Source organism: Haemaphysalis longicornis, unplaced genomic scaffold, assembly GCF_048455015.1.
Source record: "Haemaphysalis longicornis isolate Haplotype H1 unplaced genomic scaffold, Haemaphysalis longicornis Haplotype H1 scaffold_3, whole genome shotgun sequence".
Lineage (NCBI taxonomy): Eukaryota > Metazoa > Arthropoda > Arachnida > Ixodida > Ixodidae > Haemaphysalis > Haemaphysalis longicornis.
Genome location: NW_027526335.1, coordinates 148,408,101 through 148,433,111, shown reverse-complemented (window position 1 = coordinate 148,433,111; position 25,011 = coordinate 148,408,101).

Here is a 25,011-nt window from a genome sequence, read left to right as displayed (position 1 = left end):
CGGTGTATCGTTTTCTTTAGAAGGGATTGCCGAATATGTGCCGCGCCCATCTTTCTCACATAGCTTACAAAAACGTACTCATCCCGCGCTCCAGTGTCGTGCATAGGTTTTCCTTTTTGGGTCGTATCTTGCCTTTGAAGCTCTCCAGGTTCCAAATTCATGGTCTCCAGATTGATATATTTGCAAACGGAGATTATGCTGGCGTCATGAGTTTCGATGACCTGCCGCCGGTCTTGTTCGTAGACATCTCGGCCGACTCTTTCAATGCTCGCAAGAATAAGGCGCCTTGAGTTTCAAGGTCTAGTGCATACAATGAAGTTGTAGCATTCTCAAGTCCTGTTTGCGATGGGAAAACCGACTGATGTGAGGTTTCTAGTAATATGGCATGTTCTGCAGGTGTCTCCAACTCGCATGGGTCGTAGCATTGTTCAGTCATTGTAAAAAACTACTTGAATGTGCTTGATGAATGCAATTTCTCGATGAACTCGCACTGTTCTATGATTTTAGGCTTCCTGCCTTTCAAATTGGTAGTACAATCGGATCATATTATCCGTGATTTCGTCTTCATAGTCAATTTTGCTAGTAAATTCCTCGTATAAATCTTCTATATCAATAACTGGTTCGATCTCCTTATTCAACAACACCAATTGAACATCAATTTTTCGTAGCCACCTCAGAAAGCTTGTTAACACACCGTCAACATCAGTGATCGCTACGGACGAGTCTAATATTGCTTTGCCGTTTCGGCACAGTTGTCCTGCGATTAACCGCCTTTTTTTACCCGCCGCGGTGGGTCAGTGGTTAAGGCGTTGCGCTGCTGAGCACGAGGTCGCGGGCTTGATTCCCGGCCCCGGCGGCCGCTTTTCAGATGGAGGCGAAAAGCAAAAACGCCCGTGTGTACGAGATTTCGGCGCACGTTAAAGATCCCCAGGTGGTAAAAATTAATCCGGAGCCCTCACCTACGGCCCACCTCATCACCCGTTTTGCGTCGGCGCGTTAAACACCACAATCCATCAATCAATCCGCCTTTTTCCTCTTTCATTCTTCAGTTCGTAGAGGCTCATGTTACATTGAAAAACACCCTTTTCGTGCATCAAAGGTATTTGGTTTTTCATTGCGAAAAGCGCTGCGGCATTCCCCTCACCGTTTCTGGAATCGTCGCCAATGGAGAGAATCATCAGAGGTGAGGATCCGTCGTCGTCTAGTCAGCCCATCGCCTCGGTCACCTTCGCGTACCACCACCGGTTCAGTTCATCACACCGGTCCGTCATCGGTATCAAGGCTCCGTCCTCCTTCTAATAGGCCAAATTTCGGATGACTCCGAATCGCTGAGGGCCCTCTTCCCGGGTTGATCGGTACCATATAGAATAAGAGGAGAGACCGAGGGCCGAGACGTTTCGGCGATGCGATGGTCCTTTTATTTACAAAATGGCGAACTAGAGAAAGACGAAACAGCTCGAGCGAGAGCTGCTCCCGCGTGATGACAGGCACCGATGATGATAATCCATCCCATTAGTGCAGCAATGATGACCCCTATAAAGTTTCTAAAGGCTCATTTTATGTAGTCATGTATTGCAGTTGCATCACGTTCTTGATACCTACGTGAACGGCACCTGTGCAATGTTGCGATCACGTCCCGTTGTCAATACCATCATTTTATTGCCGGTGCACGTTTTTGTTTTTGTGTTTGCGACTAGGGCTCAGAATGTTGGTTAATCGCCTTTGTCAGCGCTATTAGCAGAAATATCCTTTGTTGTATTCGCTTAGTTGCTACTCCTCTTTTACCCGCTGAAATCACTTCTGTAACCCGAAGTACTACAAAATCTATGTAGAAAGTCACCACGAATTCGGCATGTTCACCTTCAGCCAGAATCGCCAAAGCCTGGTAGTTGATGGGCTTCCTGCTCCTCTCTGCTAATGGAGGCCCCGGGTTCGAATCCCAACAAAAGCCAAATTTTCAAAATTATATTTTCAATTCATTTGTTTATTTTTGCACTTACTCTTAGTCGCCACAGCATTGTAGGCAGGAGTTGTTTAGAGAGTATACAAAAAATGAAAAATCCCGCGAAATACCGAAAACCTCCGATCAATTGGCTAAATATACTTAGTCGCGACACAAATAACATCATAAAGAATAATTAAAAAACAAATGTATCCATATCAGAAAGGCATAAAGAGGAGGAAGAGGATAACCTTTATTGGGAGCATCGTAATGTGGTGTGGGGCCCACAGTCCAGGACTCCATTGGAGACCCCGGCCGCCACGGCCCTTTCCACCAGCCTAAGCTGGGAATCGAGACCGGAGCTGGACAGCTCCTTCTCCCACTGCTCACGGGCTCGGTGCGCCATTCTTTGAATTTTGGGGTTTTTGAACACTCCCATACCATATGGTACAGAGTGCCCGGGGCAGCGCAAAATTTGCACAACGGGAAGTACTGCGTGGGATGGAGCAAGTGTAGTTTTCACGTATGAGGAAAGATATATGTTTGGAGGAGCCGGAGGCAGTGCTCCTGCCCTTTGGTTAGAGATCCATGACCAGCGGGATACATCATTCTTTGGCACTTATAGTACGCCGTTATGTCTTGATACTAACCAAAGGTCACGCAGTCTCTAACCTACACCCTCGTGTTGCCTGGCGGGATAGATCTCGGGCGATCTCGTGGGTGGTCGTGTTGCCCTGAAGGGTTGAGTGGGCTGGCGTCCAAACAATGTGTACTTTTCTTTCGGGTGGCTTTTGAAGCAGGGTGTCCAGAGCCGTCTTGGAAATTCTACCACGAAGGAAGTTTCGGCAAGCCTGTTGCGAGTCCGTAATAACGGTATCCGCATTTGTCTGGGAGATGGCCAGAGCAATGGCCGCTTCCTCTGCCTGGGTAGTGCTTGTGAAGGGCAAGGTAATGCTGGTGAGGTGGTTCACTGTTGAAGTAACCACGGCGGTCATGGCTCCCCTTCTGGCGTAGTCGGCGGCGTCGGTGTAAACCATGTGGTCTCGGTCCTTGTGTCGTTTGTCGAAAGCGCGCGCTCTTGATTCTCTTCTCCCTGCGTGGTGAGTGGGGTCCATCGTATAGGTGCAACTTCAATGTTTATTCTTATTTCTGAAGGTACGTGGCGTAATTGCTGGAATCTTTCTACGGGCGACGCCATTCGCAGTCTGGTGAGGAGACTCCTCCCGCAGGGCGTAGTGCTTAGTCGCAGACGCTGGCTGGCGAGGTGGGCCTCGACTAGTTCGGCGGCCGTGTTATGTTGGCCCAATTTCAGAAGCCTGTCGGTCGAGGTACTAATAGGGAGTCTCAAAGCTTGCTTATAGGCTTTCCGGATCATGGTGTCAATCTTGGACAAGTCGCCCTTGCTTAATATAGCATAGGGAATGGCGTAGGTAATGGGTGAAATGACGAAGGCCTCTACCGGACGAAGGGTGTCCGCCTCCTTCATTCCCCTCGCTTTGGTGGTTATTCTTCGGAGCATGTGGGTAATTTGTCCCGTTGTGTGACTCAGCCGGTTAAGAAGAATGGTGTTCGAACAGTCCTCTCAAAACGTCATACCGAGGACTTTGATGTGAGGTGACGGTGGGGTGGTATGGCCGTCCAGGGTGATCTGGATGCCCGGATCTTGGACGTTTTTTCTTCTTCTCTTTCCGACCATAAGAAGTTCGGACTTGTGTGGTAGGCACGAAAGCCCGCACCTCCTTGCTTAGTCACTCACAGCACCAGCGGCAAGGTGGAGAAGGTCAGGAAGGGCGAAAGGCAAAAAGAAAAATATATGCATCTTGCACAGGCAAAAAGAAACGCAAGGTGGAATATATAGCATATCACAGAGAGGAGCATTGACACAGAGTTGTATATACTGAACGAAGAATACAAAATAAAATAAGTGTAGAGACCAGGGCAGCTGCGCGTCGACACCAGCAGCAAAGAATTACGACGGTTCACCTGGAATCAAATACAGTTATAATGACAGCATAAAAAGTTCATGATCGGGTATTTATGCTATATCTGCACGAAGGCGGTTTCGGTCATTTGATGCGTTGGGTAGGAACGATTGAAAAAATGGCTATGTTTGAAAATAAGGGATACCAACTTTGTGTATGTGGTCAACACGGCATGAGCGATAGAATGGCAGTGGTATGAGCAGACTACGCAGCAAGTTGAAATCTGTTTATTTTGTGGAACAGGTAGGGACGGAAAGGTCTACAGCGCAAGGACAGTTTTGGCAACGATAAAGTGGACTTTATTGATGTAACGCTGGCTGTTCGTTGATAATGGGACAATTTGAAGCAAACTACGTTGTTTTGCAAGAGCTCTAGTAGCTAAATTAGGTTAGCATGCCTGGGATCCAAACAGGGTGCAGCACATTCTAATTTAGAGTTCAAAATTGTTCTGTAGGGTAACTTTAGAGAAACAAGAGCGCTGAACTTTTGCAATAAATAGTACAGCATTCGATTAGTGTTTCGTATGAACAAGTCAATGTTCAATATTCAGGTTAACTCTGATGATAAGGTTACGTCGAGATAACGATCGAATGACGCGTTTTAAAGTGGCGCATCATTTATTGTGCAAAATTTTGAACTTACATCACGCCGAGAAATAAGCAAAACCTTGCATTTTAGAGAATTAAGCTTCGTTTTCTATGTTTCGCATGAAGTTACGATGTTATCAAGTCAGGCGGAAGCTCGCAGTTATTGTCTTCACTCCTAATTTTACAATAAATGACGCAATCATCTGCGTATAGGTGCATTAAAGAAGACACACGGTTAGGTAAATTATTAATATACATTATAAAGAGTAAGGAACCAGGAGTTGAGCCTTGAGGCACAACAGGGGTTGCCTATGTAAGTTAGTCTCGAAACCATTCTGGGTGACTTATGGAAAACGGTTGTTGAGAAAATGTTCCATCATATCTGTAACTCGGGATCGAGGTTGGAGGGAGCACGTTTGGTCTTTAGTAAAACGTGGTTCACCTTATCAAAGGCCTAGCCGAAATTTAGGAAAATACAGTCATCCAAGGAATTGCTATCAGTATAGGTATGGAGGGAGTTAGTGAAGTAGAGTAACTCTGTTTCGCATGAAAAGGAACGCCTAAATGCTTGCTGTGTGGAATTTAAAAAGTGATTGAACTCAAAAAAATTACAAACAAGCGAACACAGGACGTGCTCCACAATTTTGTAGGGAATTCTTGTTAGTGAATTTGGCCCGTAGTTTAGAGGAAAATGTTTTTTTCCTGATTTATGAAGCGAGACCACCTTCCCAATCTTCCAGTCCAGTAGTAAAGCTCTGCTATTTAGAGATTTCTGGAAAGTCTGTGCAAGAAAAATGACATAGACAGGCTGGCTTGAATCATTGACAACTGCTAGGTCGTTTCTTCTTTAATATTTGCAATGCCCCAAAACTCGTTCGGGTTGGTGCAAAGAATATCCCGGGACGGGTTGTTCAAGAAGTGCCGTTTGATATCTGGTACTAAACTCGTGTATACTGTTTTAGCCGAAAAATATTAATCCCGGCGTTCATTAGTGTTGTTAAATTTCACTTTGTGGAATATCCGCTTGTTTTTTTTCAACATACGAGTATGTGTACTATTGTGCCACGGGGATCATGCATCGCAGAGAATACGCCTCAGAGGGACGAGTGCATTGACCGGCGCAGTTATTTTTTCTAGAAATAAGTTCTACTTTTTTTGTACGCTATGGTCACCGACCAGATACCGGCTTTCTTGAGTCGGCTTTCTTGTTTATATGAATAGGCTTAATTGGTTATATGAATCTGCTTAAATATGAATCAGCCTAATCGGATTATATATAATTGAATGGTCTATCTTCTTTATACGACCGTAACTTCAAAAATGGCCGTCATTCCAACCTTTCGTTCAGCCATATTTTTGGTCAGCTGTCTCGATGTTTTGCAGCAAGCGTCGGAAGATTTTTCTTATTTTGTGGGAGCGGTATGCTTAATGTACATAATAATAAAGCTTCCGACTCCTTATATTTGCCATTGATGTGAGTCTACGGCAAAACCAGATGATTTAGTTTGGTTTTCAATTAAATGCTTCATTATTCTATTCCTAAGAGACATTTATTACGCTTAGACTGCAGCTTCCTAAAAAAATTCAAATTTTTAATCTTCCTTTTCACATTCTGAACAACGGTTGGAGATCGGTGTGCGCAATCACCTTACGTGAAAACTAACGTTTCTGTTCCAATACCTTTTCTTGCACAAGCAGCACAACCGAAGGTCATTGGCGAATAATTTACACTCTAGTCAACACATGAGGAGGAAGCGTTACCGTGCGGAATTCGTCAAGAATAAATATAGGTTCTGGCCACTGCGCACAAATGGCAGTTCCACTTCTTGGTTGCTTGCGTGCTTGCTATCTTTGGACACGGTCAATGTGAAAGATTTATTTTTCCTACTACAACTTCATAGAAAGATGAGATCTCATTATTCTGCTTGTCTCTGACATTTATTCTATCTTCATACAGCTAAGCATATTTTCGTACTAAGTTTAACGCTGTGAAAAAGTCTTTTACTTTCAAAGACGTGATGTTGATTACTTGTTACTCATCAGTCGAGAGTGTGGTATAAACTGCTTTGACATGCTTCCGTGTTGTTGTGACCGTTTCTGTTTGACTTGTTGTTTGCGGTAATACTTTGAAACACCATTTCTTGAGTAAAACATTTATTGTGAATTTAAACCTTTTGCTGAAGTAAACCTTTTTAACTATACATGTAGGACCAAGTTATCAATCACTTTGCACTATAACATAACTGCAGTACATTTTAAAAATTACCACGTCTAATTTGGGGCGCTCTTTATTTTAAGTGTGGGAAAGCACCATCATAAGCTCCAAGAAAATCATAAGATATCATATTCGTTGCAGGTTTGTCTGATGAGCGTGAGCCAGTGTGCTTGTCACGGTCGACAAAGAACTTTGTGTCCTACTGGTTTGCACTTGTGTTTCACAAATTTTTTTGTGGTAATATTCCAGTGCTAGAAAAAAGAAACAGACGTTAGACAATTATGTAAGAGCTCATGTTTTGCTTTCGAGCTAGCTCTGTCGGAAACTGTCATAACCACTCGATGAAGGCACTCCTAAAAAAAACGTTTCCGCAGAAGCATATAAAACAGTGAAAGCAAATGTTTTCTCATCAAGAAAAGGAAAAGGAAAAGCGTCTCCGCTTAATCAACTGTTTCGTGGAACAAAGCTGTAAAAACCCAAGGTCAAGGGACTCGCTTTGGCGTCATTTATTTCTCCTACAACACATACCATTGATATATGTTACGGCTAAATTATTACCGTGATAGCTGTTGCATGTCTCCGAAACAGACCCAAGAACGCACCCGTACAACTGCAAGCCTTTTAGCACGTTCCTCATCCCTGTTTCACGAACAATATTCACTCTGACTCATGCTCATAGTTTATGAACATCGCGCTACCTTGATGGAGGGGATGACTTGTACTACACGACGCCTATGCTTTTTATCGAAGATGGCGATCGACAATGGGGTTGCGACAATACTATTGCGACTTCCTATTCAAGTAAACGTTCCGAGATATGCGTTTTTCACCTCCGCTTTGTAGTAGTCATCTGAAATCACTTGGGCAACTGATGCGCCTAACGCCCGCATATGAAAACATTTAAATCACCGTTTTGGACGACGTTGAGCCACCAAATTGTTCGCAGCTGTGCGATCAGATTATATAATTTTTGAAACCTACCAATACCCTCAGAAATTTCAACGGTTGGCTATCAATAACGCACCCCTCTATGATGAATCGTGTGGCGTTGCGTGAGAAAGCAGTGTTAAGCCTTCAACAGATCCGATAAAGGCACATAAAATTGAAATATAAGCAGCGCGCGGAGCGAAAAAAATGCCAGATGCCAGTATACAGGACTGGTATCAAAGCCTCAAATATATTTATTAACATTGCATACCGCGCATCAGCACACTACATATTTGCGTCTCTTGTAATACATGTGGTGAAAAATCGAACATCTCTTAAACCGGACAAAACATTGACAGGACAGCGCCCTGTCCTGCTAATCTTTTTCCCGTTTAAACGCTGTTGTTCAATTGTTAAGTTAGTACCAACAAGCCCACACTCCACGCTTTTTCTGCACATGTGGAAAACTGAGCTGCATACTTGTGCAAAAAAGATACAACATCTGGCGTTGGCAAATTTCAGACACCGATTTATTATCTTCAACCTTTATACCAGCAAGGACGTCGCCGGATGTCCCCGATGCACTACCCGGCCGTAATGAAAATGATTTCGTGTAAAAAACCCTTCATATTTTACACATTGAAACAGGTTTGATGTACCAGCTGAGAAGAATAAATCTATTTTTCGGCTTACAATAAGTTCCAAGAAAGCAAGAACAAAACGGTGTTGCTACTGTACGTGCCCCACTACACACGAGTCTGCGTCCAGGGAAGACAAGCCTCGGAAAATCAATTTACTTCGGCAGTAATATTGAACGCAACGTTTTTAAAACGATGACCAATAATATTTTAAATAATTTTAAACGGAGCAAGGGGATAGACAGATAAATGTGGGGATGAGCCTTAAAAATCTACCCGTACTTCTAGAGATCTGCACCCAAAATGTCTCACAATACGCTGTTTTATTGGTGCTGATACGGCATTTTTTTCATACCGGAGAGGGTGGTATTATTACTCCTTTTCGGAAGCCTGAAGAACCACAGTGCAAACATGTGCAAATGTTACGAGATTTCGTGAATGTCAGGCACTGTGGGTGTATTTTTTTTCACTCGGGCTATTTCCCTCATAATGGCACAGTACCGGGCCATTCTACATCATCATCATCATCATCACCAGCCTGTCTACGCCCACTGCAGGGCAAAGGCCTCTCCCATTATTCTCCAATTACCTCGGTCCTGTGCCAACTGTGACCAATTTATCCCCGCAAACTTCTTGATCTCATCTGCCCATCTAACTTTCTGCCGCCCCCTGCAGCGCTTGCCTTCTCTAGGGATCCACTCTGTTACCCTTAATGACCAGCGGTTATCTTGCCTTCGCATTACATGCTCTGCCCAAGTCCATTTCTTCTTCTTAATTTCTACTAATATGTCTTTAACACCAGTTTGCTCCCTGACCCACTCCGCTCTCTTCTTGTCCCTTAATGTTACACCTATCATTTTCCGCTCCATTGCCCGCTGAGTCGTTCTCAATTTAAGTTGAACCCTCTTAGTGAGCCTCCAAGTTTCTGCCCCGTAGGTGAGTACCGGTAAGATGCAGCTGTCATACACTTTCTTCTTCAACGACAATGGTAGGCTGCTATTCATTATCTGATAATGTCTGCCATATGCACCCCACCCCATTCTGATCCTTCTAATTATCTCTGCCTCATGGTTGGGATCTGGGGTCACAACTTGGCCTAAGTATATATATTCGCTTACCACTTCCACTGCCTCGCCATCTATCTCAAACTGCTGTACTGTCCCGAGGTTATTGATCATTACTTTTGTTTTCTGCATATTAATTTTCAGGCCCACGGTTCTACTCTGTTCGCCCAGTGCGGAAAGCATGCTTTGCAATTCTACATAGAAGCGGGTTAATGCGTACCAGTGACAATTTTGTTGTGCAGGTCAAACATTCAATATCAACGCACACATATACGACATGAACCGGCAGCGGGTAACGTGTGTGCCCTCTAGGGCCCTCTACCGAAGTGATGCAACAAGCACCTACCAGATCATCCCGATATATTCAGCAGCCATATAAACCCTACTGCAACAGCCATGGCCTGCTACTTGAAGGCAGCATCTACAGTGCGCACCACCGTTGTCTATAACACTGAGTTCAACTTTAACTGGTTACCTCTCAAAACTGCGGACTAAAACGTGTTACAAAAAATGTTGAGGGCAAAATATAGTGTCAAGACTTCAGAAGGATGCAATGTTTTCTTCGAACGTTTTTCGGCTGAGGCAAGATAACACTATAAGTATGAAACCTGTGTTATAGACAAGGGTGTTGCCCTCTGTATTTTGTCTCAGGTAGGGAGACAAATATTACTGCAGTGGCGGTGCAATCGTTTTTAAGTATGGTCGGGGTGAGCTGCCGCTTAAGAAGTGTATTTGCTTAAACAGTGGCCACAAATAGCCACTGTCACTTCGAATCAATGCACCTTTGAAATTTCCTACATAAATACGATAAAAACAGCCAACGAAGTTTTCTTTGTGAAAATATCCTAATTTTGTCAGGTGTAAAATTTTAAATTGCTGGGCAAAGCCATTTTGGCTGGATAACAACACAACACGACACAAACACTTCCCACTACACACGTCAGACTTTTTAGGGGACAACCCCATGTTTTCCATCCAGCGTGCTTTCAAGTGTCTCACTGGTGTTCAATTTTTACAGCTCATTTTCATCATGCATCATGACAACCTGGCCCTGTACACCATTCATCTTTATTACCAAATGGTTTACTTCGTTTGTTTTTACTTAAATGCTTTATTTTTACCTTTCTGTGCCTCCACTTAAAGGACGTTTGGACGCCCCTTAGTTGGCCTTGTGCCATTAAAATCCAAACATATTAATCATGGTTGGATAACAACCTAAAGGAACAATAAAAAAACTAGCAAGTTGGGCTCAGACAAAAGTTCAACTGCCCCCTAGCCACCTCAGCGTTTATTCAGCGGCGAGAGATGGCGTGACTGCCGATAAATTACCAATTGAAAACACGTCTTATCCCTCGCGCATTGTTATGGCGTTTTGCTGGACGAAAACGGAGACCTGAAGCGAGTGAGACAGCGGTGTTGCCTAGCAGGAAAACTAAAAACTTACCATGCGAACCATCGCCCCCACAAGAGCCACTGTTAGCGCTCTAGGCGCGTGTGACAAAACAAATCTTGCCCGCCCAATCAGAACTGCTCATAGTCAGAAAAGGCCGCCGGAAAACCGACCCACCGCCCGAGATTACGGTCACTGTCGAGGGCGAGCCAGTTAAAAGAGTAGGCAGGCTACGGTTGCTAGGGCTGCATGTGAAACGAACGCGAATGTTACGTACACCTGGGGACTACTGAAAAAACAAATTAATTTAATAATACACATGATCCGAAGGATAACCAACCACCGCCACGGCCTTAAAAAAGTGGACGTACTACGCATTGTGCAGGTTCTGATCATAAGCCGCATAACCTATCATGTACCTTACCACCGACTTACCCAGGCAGAGACTAAGCAGCTGGACACCCTAATCCGCACCGCAGTAAAGGCGGCGACAGGCATCCCTGTTTTCGCCTCAACGAACCTGTTATTACGACGGGGTCTACATAATATCACGATAGAATTAATCGAAGCACAAAAAATCAGTCAATTAGAAAGATTGAAACGCACCCCAACAGGGACACACGTCCTCCGACAACTAGGGTACTCGACGTCCGAACTTCCCCCTCGTGAACTCAAACCAATACCCCCGGAAGTTAGAACGAGAATAACAGTATCACCGTTACCCAGAAATATGCATCCAGAACATCATGCTGGCAGGCGTGCCGCTCGGGCTAAGGCCTTTCATCGCATATACGGCAGTAACCCCGACACCCTCTATACGGATGCAGCAGTCTATCCAGCCATAAATGCCAAGGTGGCAGCGGTAGCTGACTGGAGGGGTGAGACGGTAACGTCAGCCACCATACGCTCCGGGAACAGCACAGAAGTGGAAGAGTGTGCAATAGCACTCGCTATCAGCACTCGCCCTTCACGGAATCCAATAAATATTACATCCGACTCACAAGAGGCATGCCGAAATCATGCGCAAGGACGTATCACCCCGACCGCCTATCACATCCTGCAGCGAAACCGACAGATTTCCCCAGTCCGTCTAATCTGGACACCTGGGCATGCGCGGTTCCCTGGAAATGAACGCGCTCATGCGGTAGCCCGAGGCCTCACTCTCCGGGCGCCGGCGGAAGACCGACCCAAACCAGAGAGGACAGAAAGTATCCCACTCACATACACACATATACCACAACACTACAGACTCTCCCGTAGGACACTTCCTCCGCCACATGCGCAACTCACCCGTGAGGAAGCCGCTGCATGGCGCCAGCTACAAACTAACACGTTCCCTAGCCTCTCGGTCCGGCACAAATTCTACCCTACCATGAACCCAGACAGATGCCCATCCTGCGGAGGATACCCGAACCTGTACCATTCCACATGGGAAGGCCCCAAACCCCCGACCCAATTGCCTATACCCAGGCGCTCACCCTCCGGATGGGAAGCCGTTCTTTCCAGCACAGCCTTGGACGACCAGCGCAGACTGATTGACCGAGCAAGACGGATCGCAGCAGCAAATGGGGCCCTGGACTAAGGGCTCCACCCTCTGAGAGCTAGATAGCCTGACTTTATAATAACGTTTTCTACTACATGTTGATATGCCTGTCGCTCGATCTGCGCCATTCGTGGTGTCACACAGGAAGTGCGGTGGGAGTTAAGCAATGTAAATGTGCCGCGTGAGCCTTTGGTTTGCTTACATAACATCTAGCAGTCAGCGCAACCGCAATAAAAACGACGACAGGGGCGCTCTTTTGATTTGCATTCTCGTTATGTACATCGTCATCGGTATTTATTCGCTTCGGAGCACTAGGCTTGACTACGTGGCGCTGTCTGTTAGTTTAACTTGTAATACTAGTGTGTAATACTAGTGTTGTAATACTAGTCCAATACGGAGTGTGAAAACGGAGGTCTGGGTACGTCGGTGTACGAGCACCTGAATGGCAGTACGTGTGCATTTGCGCGCTACTACTATACGGGCGTGCATGTGCACTTTTACCCGAAAACTCGAAAACGACATTACCAAGTTTTAGCACAGCTTTTGTGGCGTTTGCGTACGTGCAAAGCTGAATTTTTTCTACCCGCTTCGTCGGATTTCCGTCGGGATATGCCATCTATTGAATGTTTTGCGAAGCGAGTTGTCTATCAGCCTATCTAGCAGAAGTGTGCCTAGAGCTTCTACGAGCACCCAAACCGCTACTAAAGAATGCCTTGAGGTGTAATGAAAACCCTGCACAATTTGATACAAATATAATTTTACCCAGCTATGCCCTCTAGGGAAAGAATATCTCCTTTGCGCTACTGCACGCGGCACCCTGAACAAAACGACCCGGTTGGGCGCATGAATTTTATTTAAGTTCAACACAATAAAGAAATGGACTTTGAACAAAAACATCCGCACAGCTTCTGCTTTGAGGCAGCGTCCCGAATATAACAGGCGATTTCATGCTGCCTGTCGTAACGGTAGCAACCTAAGATTTACGCCACAGATTTAATGGATTCGCGAACGACCACACGTATTTTGTAGCATCGGTTACAAAGATGAAGTGACCATTTGCCTTTAAAATGTCAAACTAACGCAGGCCTCTGATATCTGAGCAGAGGCCATAGGTTCAAATTTCAACTATTGCGAGCTTTTAAGGGCAGAGACTTGATGGGTTCGCCTTGTTGCCGCAACTCGCTAACGGTCGATCTCCAGCGACTGCCGGAATCAGGCGCCGCAGCGAAATAATGAACCCAACTAGAGCCTGATGTACCGTCGTCAGGGAGTCACGCTAAGGCTTAGAGAACCACGCGGTTTAAATAGTCATAACCTTTCGACCCTCGTGAACTGCTGGTGCTTGTCATTTATCTCCCCGTTGTTTACCGAAATGAAAACTGCAGGGTGGTTTCAGGCAAATTCTGTGTATATAACCGGCAGTCCTCGCGTTCATTTAGTTAGGAACGCTCCTTGGGTTGGTTTGTACGACAGTAAGCGAAAAAAGCGGCCCTGCAAAAAAAATGGCGCGTTATAAATAATGCAGAAAGGCTCCAGTCGCGCAAGAAGAAAATACCGCGTTCAAACAGACGCAAAACAGCTCCAGCATACGAAATTAAAGCAAGCACAAAAAGTACAGAACTCCCGCTGGTGCAGCTTCAGGCAGGGTGCGAGCGAGCACTGCGAACGGGGAAATTTGATTTGCATATTCATCAAGACAGGAGTGAGACAGAGCGGCGAAGAGCGTGGTGGGTGGTAGCAGTGTGCGGAAAACGGCGCCACGACCCATTATGGCGAATGACTGCTCTGCACATCCGACAGCTTTCACATTGAATGAAACAGCCTCAAGTTTTTTTACAACGTTAAACCTGGATTTAGCTCACCTCTATGTAACGGATTCCTGGATTAAAGAAGATTTTTAATTCCTCATTTCTACCCAGAATGAAGCTCATGTGTTGGTCAACTCTATGTAACGAAATGTTGCGGTTGGTAACCGTGATGTAATGAAGTAGGCAAGCTGATCAGACATGTTTTTTTTTGCACTTGTGCTGAAAAATCGACCGGGAATTCAACACATTCACCGAATACTTGCACTACTGTAAGAATGCAGCAGCAAAAAAACGTAACTCGCCAAGCTTAGGATGATGAACGGACGGGGTGGCGCCATCCCGCGGCTAATGTAGCATCCCCTTCTGGTATTGCGTACCGCCAACTACTGTGCTTTCCCACGTGTGAATGCGGTTTCCGTTCGAGTTAAGTTAAGAGGTGCTGGGCTGTCCTGTGGCATGTGGTCGCGCGTCTCTACTGCTACCTGTGCTATCGGGTCTCCAGTGATGAGTTCTGCTTCCAGAACAAGTTTTGTTTTATCAAGAGTAGCTCACAATTTTAAATGACATCTCAGCCGACGAGAAAGAGGAATGTCGCCGCCTGGTAGAGTATCCCAGTTAACACACTCTCAACAACTCTGTGTGCGGTAAAGAGCATCAAGTTCGCAAAAAGCGCTCTTACAGCACGCGGTTCGTTCTTGAAACGCGTTCAGCCCCCGAAAAGCGTCAAAGGGTAAAAGCGATACTCAAGTGGTGTTTCTTAATACAACGTTATATGACCTTGCTTCTGTTGTGTGCCATGTAGTCCGTAAGCTCGTTGGAAAGCAGCAGGCGCAACTGAAGCAGTTTTACATTATAAAACAAATCCATGATATGTGAGTTCCCCTCCACTGATGTCTAGCATCTTTTTTTGTTTCTGCTTCATTCGCGAGAGTATGCATGGGACAAAAACGTGCATGAAACAAAATATTGAGATATTCTTGTCAGCTTTGTTACATCCAGGTGAAACTGTGCAGGTGAACTTACCCATGGAGTCGCTAACTTCATATTTATTCGCATCATCTTTTTCAGCTGAAGTACGACAGTCACTCACACGTTCTTGTCGGCTCCGGGCACATGATTCACTGGTCTGCACTTCGGGAACTCATTTTTTCAGGGCAATCACCCCATTTATACGATTTATAAAGCCATTTGGGGGGCTGGAATACGGTCATTGCTTTTATGTCGCGGTCGGCAGGGCGCGAAAAATGCGTAATAAATTGGAAAATAACCGTCATGCGTGTATTCATACAGGTAGGATTGCGCGACGTCGTTAGCGCCATGCGCGAGGGTAACCTCTAGAAACATTGCACGAACAATTAAAGCGCAGGTCGCGTTCAACATAGCTCTTTCTTTACAACCTGAATTATACCCGTGAAGGCTCAGTGGCTAAGGCGTCCTGCTGCCGAGCCCGAGGTCGCGAGCTCAATTCCCGGCCACGGCGACCGCTTTTCTGATGGAGGCGGAAAGCAAAAACGGCCGTGTGTGCGATATTTGGGCACACGTTAAAGATACCCAGGTTGTCGAAATTATTCCGAATCCCACCACTACGGCGCGCCTCATTGCCTGCGCTCCATCGCCGCGTTAAACCCGACTACTAATAATAACCCCATTTATCCTTCCGCCGCTTATCCACTTGCAAGGATAGACTAAAAAACCCTAAAATTCGACAGGTTTGGCTTCTCGCTCTATTCACCTGTCGACAGGGTCTTATCACAGTAGTGACGTTTTAGCTGCCTGTGATTGCGGCTATGGTAGCTTAGCGCTTTTTTCGGTGAAAGAATGATAAGAGCGGCTTTAAACTCGTAACGTCTATAGCGTTCACAGGCGTTCTTGGTGCCAAACAGACCGAAGTTTTAAGGACGTGTAACATAAAGTTTCCAGAAAAAGTGTCGTCCTTGGAGACCAAGGTTGTGTTTTATATGGCAAAGGTTCTTCCCTACATCTATCACCCTTCTTTTTTGGCCATGGCGCCTATACTCGGTTGCGTTGACGTAAAACGTATTTCACCTAAGACTAAATGTATCACTTCCGCCAACTGTGTATTGTTGTGAAAATGCAGGGGGTTAAAGGGTCCTGGGGGTAGTCGGCAAAGAATGTTACGCATTAAAACTTATTGCCAAGGAAATAAAATCAGGATTCAAGGGAGCATAACTCTTTCATTGAGTTGACGGTTGGAGCGCTAGTGTGAATTCAAAGCGGAAAGCTTTGAATCAGGCGATAACGGATGCTCAAGAAAAGCTTGCAAAGTTTGACCAGCAGCTAGAGATTCGGAATCAATTTTCTTAGGAGAAAGGCGGCTAGGGACTTTTTAGTTAGCGGCGATGTAGCGTCAAGCGAAAGTACAGGACATTGGGGGAAGAAAAAGCACCATCATTTTTGTAGAGCAGAGTTTCGGGTGAGTCCACCGCATTGGCACTTTCGGAATTGCATTGAACAGGAGAGCTCACAACCGCTTACGGACAAGCACTTTGGCCCAGAAGAACCTTGTTCTGAGGCACTAATATTAATCCCACCCCCCAGTTTAGCAAGGTAATCTAAGGTTACTGTCACGAAGCCTAGCCTTCGCTAATAGCTATCTTTCATGAAAGCAGATCAATGCTTTTAAAGCGAAAGCTTCTTAGTGGGACAGATCGCGTGCTGTTTACGCATAGACCGGTTCGCCGATCGAAAAGCCCTGATAATATGAACGAACACACGGCGCGTGTGTGAAGCCGGGCTTGCATTTTGTCAAAACGGCTACTGCAGAATTTCAAAAAAGCACGGTTCTAGATAAGACAATAGACGTATCGATCATCAAGGAGAAGCACCTTTATATCCTAAACCACGTGTCGGTATACATCTAAATCGTCTGTAGATGCCTTTACTTAGCGTGCGAAAAATGGTTGCATGGGTTCGTTCTTTGTTCGCTATTTCAGTCTCTGAGCGTTTGAAGATCGCTTGGGCGCACTTTCAGCGAAGGTTGGACGTCCTTTTAGCTTTTGCATTTCTCTCAACATTGTGTTAGAAAAGATGGTAAAGAGATCAAGGCGAAAGAAGCTGCAGCTACTGGTCCAGCCAGCCCTCCAGACAATACGTCTCTTTTCGCTGTTGTCAAAGGGAATTGAGCTTCTAGAAGTGAGTGCTCTCGGGTGAAATCTAGCCGGGAACGCAGAGAGCTGAACTCCTAGAGTTCAGAAAAAAGGGCAAAGGTTGGGCACCTCCAACAAGCAGAATAGGGTTCTCGCGACGAGACGAATGACAAGGCTTAGAAAGCTTAGAATTCAGCACGGCCATAACTTCCCGAGGAGAAGGTTGTGCTTATATTTCCTATTCGGACAGTTTTATCTTAGACTTTTATCTCGAAATAAAAACTGAATTGAATTGAATTGAACTGAAAATTTCTTCTCGAAGAGTAGGCTTGCCAGCCATCCAACTTTGCCGGTCAGGCATCTTTGGTGCGTCGTTCCAAATAGCATGTCCGACGCTGCCGCCTGAGATACCGCCACGGTGTCCGGAACACGACGCAATGGTGTGGCAATGGTGTAGAACATGGCCAGACACTCCTTGTTGCTGCGTGCGCCCAAGGCCTCCACGTGCCGATAGCCATCGACCATCACCACATCTATGGCCATCCAGCCGGAGTCAGATAACATGTCGGATACGTGTGGGACGACTGGTCTGCTGGTGACGTAGGGCGCTGGCACCCGGACCACGCTCGCCGGCTAAAGCGGTATGCCGTTCGCTAGCCATCGACCATTCGACACGTCCCAGGTCATTTCACTGTCGAGGCTCGACATCCCCCGAAAGACGCATATGCCTCAAATTTCGTAAGCTGTGCTATCGTATTGTCACGGCCACTATTCTTACTGAAGCCACAGCCCTTATTAGAATTGTCAAACCATTTCCCGCCACAAACTCTGCAACAAACTCATGTAGGATTTAGTCTGCTATCTGTTCCTGTTGCTCTTTCCTGTGCGTTTACTGTCAATATTTTGTTTGAAGGTTCTGCTTTGCCGTTCCTAAGCTATACGTGCTCTGTTGAGTATCTATTGCGTGCTTTTGACTAACACCTCGAGGCTCGAGACTATCAACGTGCTCCGACATGCCATGATTGACAACAGTGCTCCTACAAATGTGCAAAGTGGGCAGCAGCTGTTGCGGCTAGTTACCCCATCAACACTATCATTTGTGATGCGCTAGTGGTATTTCAAGATTCTATACAGAAAGCAGTTTGATATACTTCCTAAAACAGTTGGATAATCCAGCATTGCTATTTGGGTAGGTTTCGTCGTTTGTAAATTTGGGTAATCGATAGCCCGAAACTAATGAAGACAACCCGCACTTGGTTAGCATAAAGTATGGCCGTGATGAGGTTAGGGTTATCAGATCTCCTGGGGTCACTTTGTAGGTAAGCTTTATTTTTGTGTGTTGTGTCTTGTGCCTCAATCCGCAACAAATGTGTTCCCTTGCTTCAATGTTTCTTTATTAGTTTCGCGTAAAGGTTCTGAACGCATATGTCGACAAGTTTTGTTAACTTGGTTGAACTGGTTATCTTAACTTGCGCCACAAATTACAAAGCCGGTGTTGGTTCATTTATTGTTTTCGACACAATTGTCAAGGCATCTGACGACATTACTGTACGGTCACAGAAACAGACACCGCGATGCTCGACTCCGCCTGACGCCATATTAAACCAGTCACAAAAAAACTTACCAAGCAATCAGATCCTTTAGGGAGGTACCCAAATTCCTTTTTTCCTTCGTTGTGACAAATGAATGTGCAGCCTACCTGTCTTCCGTAGTTACTCTGCAAACAAAGAAACACTTGATCTGTCCGAAAACAAAAGAATCAAGCAACTGCATGATGCGGATTGCGGAAAGAGCTTGGAATCACGCGGAAAATAACAAAGGCTTTTAAATTATCTTAGACACTGTGGTAAATACACAAAAGTTCCCACATTCCTCTATTGTCAATGGGACAACGTTTTCTCAAATAGCAAAAATGGCTCTGGTCATTGCTGCACGTTCTGTACAAGTAGTCTTGCAAAAAGAAAGTATTCATTATTGTGGAAGAATCTAGTGAATATTGTCCATAACCGGTAAAAATCAAAAGCTACCAGAAGCATTTACTTCAATAGGGGTGATTACGCTTCTGGAAAAGTGAGTACGGAAAAGCATTAAACCAAAGTTTTCTTGCATGAGGAAGTGAATCCCTGTTCACTTGTGTTACGCTGAACGTTATTGCCCACACCCTCTAAACTTGTTCGTAAAACCCCGCAGACACTTCTCCATTTGCTGGTGCATGTGCGATGTCCGTGGTACTTCTGTAACATTCTATTCTCATAGCCTCGCAGTCCAAATATATTCTTCAGCACCACGTCAGTTTTGTTTGCAAGCATTGGCCGACTACGCTTGAGTGCAGGGTTTAGAAATTTATTTGAGAGGTGGAAATTGTAGAGCCGCTATTTTTTAAAGGTAATCCCTAAAAAGGATATTTCGATATATTTTGCGACGTTGTGGTTACAGGGGATGCAGAAATGCAAAATTGTGTCACTATTAAGTCTGGGTGCCTTTATGGTCGTTATATATCGATAACAATTCAGCTAATATTTTCCATAGGTTTGTTCAAATATATTTGAGCTTACAAAAAGTTGCATACAAACATCTTTATTTAGATTTTATCGCTCATATACATATTTTTTTGGTTTTAGAAACAACTCTAGACTTATTGTTACGGTGAAGGGTTGTAAATACTGGGGGCAACAGTTCTGAACACCGCATCATTGCTGTATAGGAATCGAGTTTAACGCGCTCAGAAGTTTTGTGCCCTTTCAGATAAGTTAAATATGATATTCCCAAAAAAATATTTTGGATTTAATTATGCTTCGTTCCTTGCACCACCCTCCTATTTGATTAGGTGACGAATGTTCTTGCGGAAAATTGCAAAATATGCACGTTATCGGTACATAAAGTTTGAGCAGTTTAATTTGATTAAATACAACACGCATTACGCTCTACAATCCCATCTTAGGTAAGATTCCAGAAAATGTGTTTCCTGTGGCATTTGAGAGACTGTCCTCTTAATCTCAAAGCATCAATGTACGTTCTAGAACAACGCTTTATTGCGCACGTCCGATGGTTACTTACGAAGTCAATATCGTTTGTATTTGGAAGGGGTTCCATTTCTTAATTAAAAATAGTTTACCCCCTCCACGTTTTTAAACGTTGTGTACTGTGGTCGTAAAAAATGAGCACAGGGGATTGTTCAGGCAGCGTCTTAAATGTGAGATCAGATGCAAAACACGACGTTTACGAAAAATTTGCAGCGAACGTCTTGACAGCCACGGGCAAGAATGCTGTGCTCATAAAGCCTGAAAAGGATCCAGACCTGACCTCAGAATGTTACCGTAACTGATCGCTGTGAAACGTGAGGTAACAGCTGTGGTGAAGTTATGTTTTAAGCATTTTAAATAGCTTTGCGGATGCTCATTTAGCCTGACTCCGTGCGAGCAGCGCTCATCCATTTTCTTTCATCGTGACGAGTATCCCCCTTTATTTTGACAGAGACCATAAAAACCAAGATCCCAGAAAAAATATTGGCGCAGCTCGCACAAGTGGTGCAAGGCTGGAGCTCAGCTAGCGGCTCGAGCTAGCTTATTCTTGGTTCGCATTAGCTTATCGGTGGTTATACTTAGATAATCACCAAGTTTTCTCTGTAGTTCTCATCGTTAGCCCCTCAATGAGCAATGAACACCCTGTCATAAAGTATGTACAGTGAGTTTTATTGTCTGCACCAGTCATTTGTTGAAGGATTGGACCGAAGTCCTGGCATCCGTTCTCGATTAGCGGCCCTTCGTGAATGACGCTGTGCTGTAGCCCCATCTCTCCCTTCGTCGGCGGCCCTGCTGTTGCAACTCCCTCACATAGATTTCCGAGCATGTCGCTTAAAGTTCTCCATGAATAGCATGCCCGCATCCTTTTGCCCGCAGGCTTTCACATCGCTCCCAAAGTGGCCACGGCCGCCGCGGCGATCCTGAGCTTTATTAGCCAAGGTGGTGGCCCCTAGAAACGCCAAGAGAGGGCTGTCAGGAGTGGGCGACAGGTGGCGAGCGCAATTCTGTTCATCGACTTTAGAACGAAGAGCTTAAACAGCTCCGCTGTTAAAACAAGGCCGCGGGCACGCTCTCGCGCTCATCCATCTGCATCGGCGCCAGGTTAATGCTTGCCCTCCGAACGGGCACACTGTTCTCTCACCGCCAGTACTCGCAGCTGAGACCCCCGTACCAATGGGCCATCCTCAGCGAGAGCCCTCTCTTGCATTATGTTTCTCATCAAAATTGCCTCCATCTCCCCGCGAGGGAACCCTGGTGTAATGCGGCGCATAAGGGGGTTCAATTGGCGTATCCATTGGGTTGAAGGAGAGGAGACCGCGGAGGAGAGTCGCGCATGCGCGCACATGCGCACCGGAGCAGCTGTTAACGCAGCGTTAACGCAGCGAAGCGCGCGCCAAGCAAGCGCGCCAGCTGTCGTTATGCTAACGCGCCGGAGTAAGAGTGTTGCACACAGCTGTGGGCAAGGCGAACGGAGGAGTACTGTGGACGGATGCCGCCGCCGCCGCCGACGACGACGCAGGAGGGACATGCCTCAGAGCAAGAGATGCGCCGCATCATCATAAGGTAATGAATGCGTGGCCGAAGCGTGTCACCGCGATACACGCCGCTAGTTCCTTTCCCTTTGTGCCTGGCGGTCCTCTCACAAGGTTCCTTTCCGCGTGCGCACTCTATGTTTCAAAGTCTTCCGCTACCCATAGAGAGCTTCCGTGCCAAACAAAACACAAATTGTGGCACAGGTACGACTGATCTCATTTGAAAATGAGAAAGCAGTCCTTTTGATTTGAAACTTGGCGATCCACTATGTCTAATGCCAGCTTTGCATGATTTTGGCTGTTGTGTTCTGACAATATAGTATAGTATGTTACGAGCCTGGCGTGGAACCTGTCGGTCGTGGCGGTTTCGGGGGTATCGGCTTGTCATGGTTTCAGCAGCTGCATTCGCCTCGCGGTTTGCTCGCCCAGCGGCAGTTTTCTCTTCCCTTCTACCTTCTTTTGAGGCATAATTTCGCGGGTGACCATGCCTCACTGCTGCTACAGAGGCAGAGGCAGACCCATCAGAGGCCATCGTGGTAGAGACACCACCGGCATAAAGAAGCATGTTCTGTGGTGCGAATGCGTACTCTCATTACTATTGTGACAGTCTTTTTTCAATTCTGTCATTTCTCTTTGGTACTGTGTCTGTGAGGGTTGGCCAATTGCTCCTAAATTGCTTGCGATATTTTGCACGAGCCGCAATGAACGCAGGCCGCAATTCACAAAGCTGCTTTCTAATTTTTCAGAAATACGAATTACAGCGGTTTGTATGACCTAACTTATCGGCAAGCAGCCGCGATGGCAATAGGCTTGCTTTGTGTGGAGAAAACTACACGACCTAGACCTGTAGATAGGGGAGATTGCGCAGCGGTAGTGGCTCCCTCCGCTGCGCTACCCCCTTGTTTTAACTGAGCCCTCTATAAAAATTTGAACTTGACTCAGCAGCGTTTTCTCCAGTTGTTCAAGCACCAATGGTTTACTGCTCCCACTCGGGTATTTCTCTTCACTCTAATCTCATATACGTCGAGCATACGCGGAAGGCTATCATAATACCATGGTGACATTACGGCCTGTTTTTTTTTTAACTTTTATCCAAAACAGTTTTTTTTAGTTTTATTCAAGGGCGCAAAATGCTCATAGTGTCCAGTGGTATGTGTGCGTGAGGTGCCGTCCTTGGGCGAAGCCGTCTAAATGTTGCTGTCTGTTGCAGCATAACTCTACCTAAGACACTATATGTGGGCGCCTAAGCTTTGCGAGGCCAGCAAGCGAAGCGTAAATAACTCTATTTAGAATTACCTTGAACTTGGCGAGTTGGCACGGATAAACTGCGCCATACAACCAGGACTACGAACCAGGCACGTGTATAGAGAAGTCCGCGCAGACTAACAACTGGTTTTTTTTTGGAGCGAAAGCTGTATTGCGCTAATATCTTTCGAGGTCATTCATGGCATCGGATTGACCTTTAGCAACCGGCGTGCAAGCTGCGCCTTTTTCGTAACTTCCCTACCTCGAAGATTGCCGCTCCCGTACTACGTGGCTTGCTTCACGTGTACCTCATCGCCCAGCGGTGGCTGGGCCGTCGGTGCGACCGGTTCAACGCAGGCAAATTAGGTAACTAGGCGAGCGTTTAACGACTGACATATGAAAATTTTGTGCTGTCTGAGTTTGCGGGAACGAAAGCTATATTAACGCACGATGCAAGCAACTTACGTAAAAAACACGGTGTGAATAGTATTTGTTTTCGCTCGTGATAACTGGGTTTAGAAGCGTGTAAACCTAGCCTTTTTTCAGGAAGCAAGTAGTTTAAAAAGCAGGCAAATAGTCGCGCATTCGCACAATCAACGCGTAGTTCACTCAAATTATCAAAGTTACAGAACGCTAGCCACCTGACGACTGTCGTGCGTCGACACAAAAGGACCCCAAATTTCAAGCCATTGTATGGCGATAGACGGATCGCTTGCACGCATCATAGAAGCATGGATGCAAAAAGCTTCCATGATTCTTCTTGATAATATATCTTTGCACCTACGTAACAGGGTTACCTGGTCGAACAGAGGGCAAAATCTGCAGTCCCCCAGTCATTGAAGTGCGTCGCTAAGGGCCAACTGACGACGACTTGTTTGAGATTACGTTATTGCTCGCTCAACCTCTTGTGTACACACCGGCCGGTCTATTCGATGTACATCGTCCACATGCGAGAGTAATCTTGTACACGACGCCGCATCCGCAGCTCACAAACCTGTCCCCATGTTTGACCAGGCACGTTGTGCGCAAGCGTTAGTTTTTTTCCGGCCGCTTTTCAACGGGTGAACCGGAACGCTAAACCTGTTTTCTCCCCAGAGAAACAACCTCGGCTCTGTGCTCGCTTCCCACCTTCGTTTGCTGGCGTGAAAGGCCATGTATATAAGGCATGACGGCCATCTTCCCCTGTGGTTCGTCCATGATCATCCTTTGTACATGTTCCTTCTCTTGTTTCAAGCGCTTCAAGGTCTTCTGTGTTTCCGTGCACACAATGGACCTGAGATGCTTGTCTTCATCGAGTCTTTTTATCTGCTGGGAAACGCTCTCCGCTATCGTGTGCCCGCAGATCTTAGTCAGCGCTGCCGGAACGCACAAACTGATGATGTTCTTCTTCACGATTTAGGAGTGTGCTGAATGGTAGTTCAAAAGCGGTTTTCTGGTCCTTGGGCTGTGCTTCCACCTGGAATGTCTCTCCTGGAATTCAAGCTTCAAATCTAAGAATTGAATCTAGGTGGCCTGTGTGCATCAAAGAGGAACTGCACACCCAAGCTACTCTCCTTGAAAACTTGCACAACTGTTTCCACGGTCTTGTTGAACTCCCTACCATCCGACAGAGGCAGACAGACGTCCACGTACCTCAATACTGTTTTCACTCCATTCAAGGCGCGTTTTATTCCTGTATCCACCTTTCCCATCAAGATGGTGCGTTGTTGGGTTTTAGAGGATATACGTCAATAAGTATTTCACAAAGCGTTGAATAGGATAAATATTGAATGATCAGCACGAAACAAGAAAAAAAAAACAAAGTTTCGGCCTCTAGAAGACAGGATGCAAGAGTTTGGAATAAAGTTGAACAAAACGCTTTCCACAGCAAGACGTAAGATGAACACCACATGTAAATAGCTGTTTCAAGCAAACAAATAAATTAGCTAGCTGTAATAATGACTAATGGTGAATCTAGCTTAGACGTTAGAACTGATGTCTTGAAAATGTTAATCCGAGATATTGCACT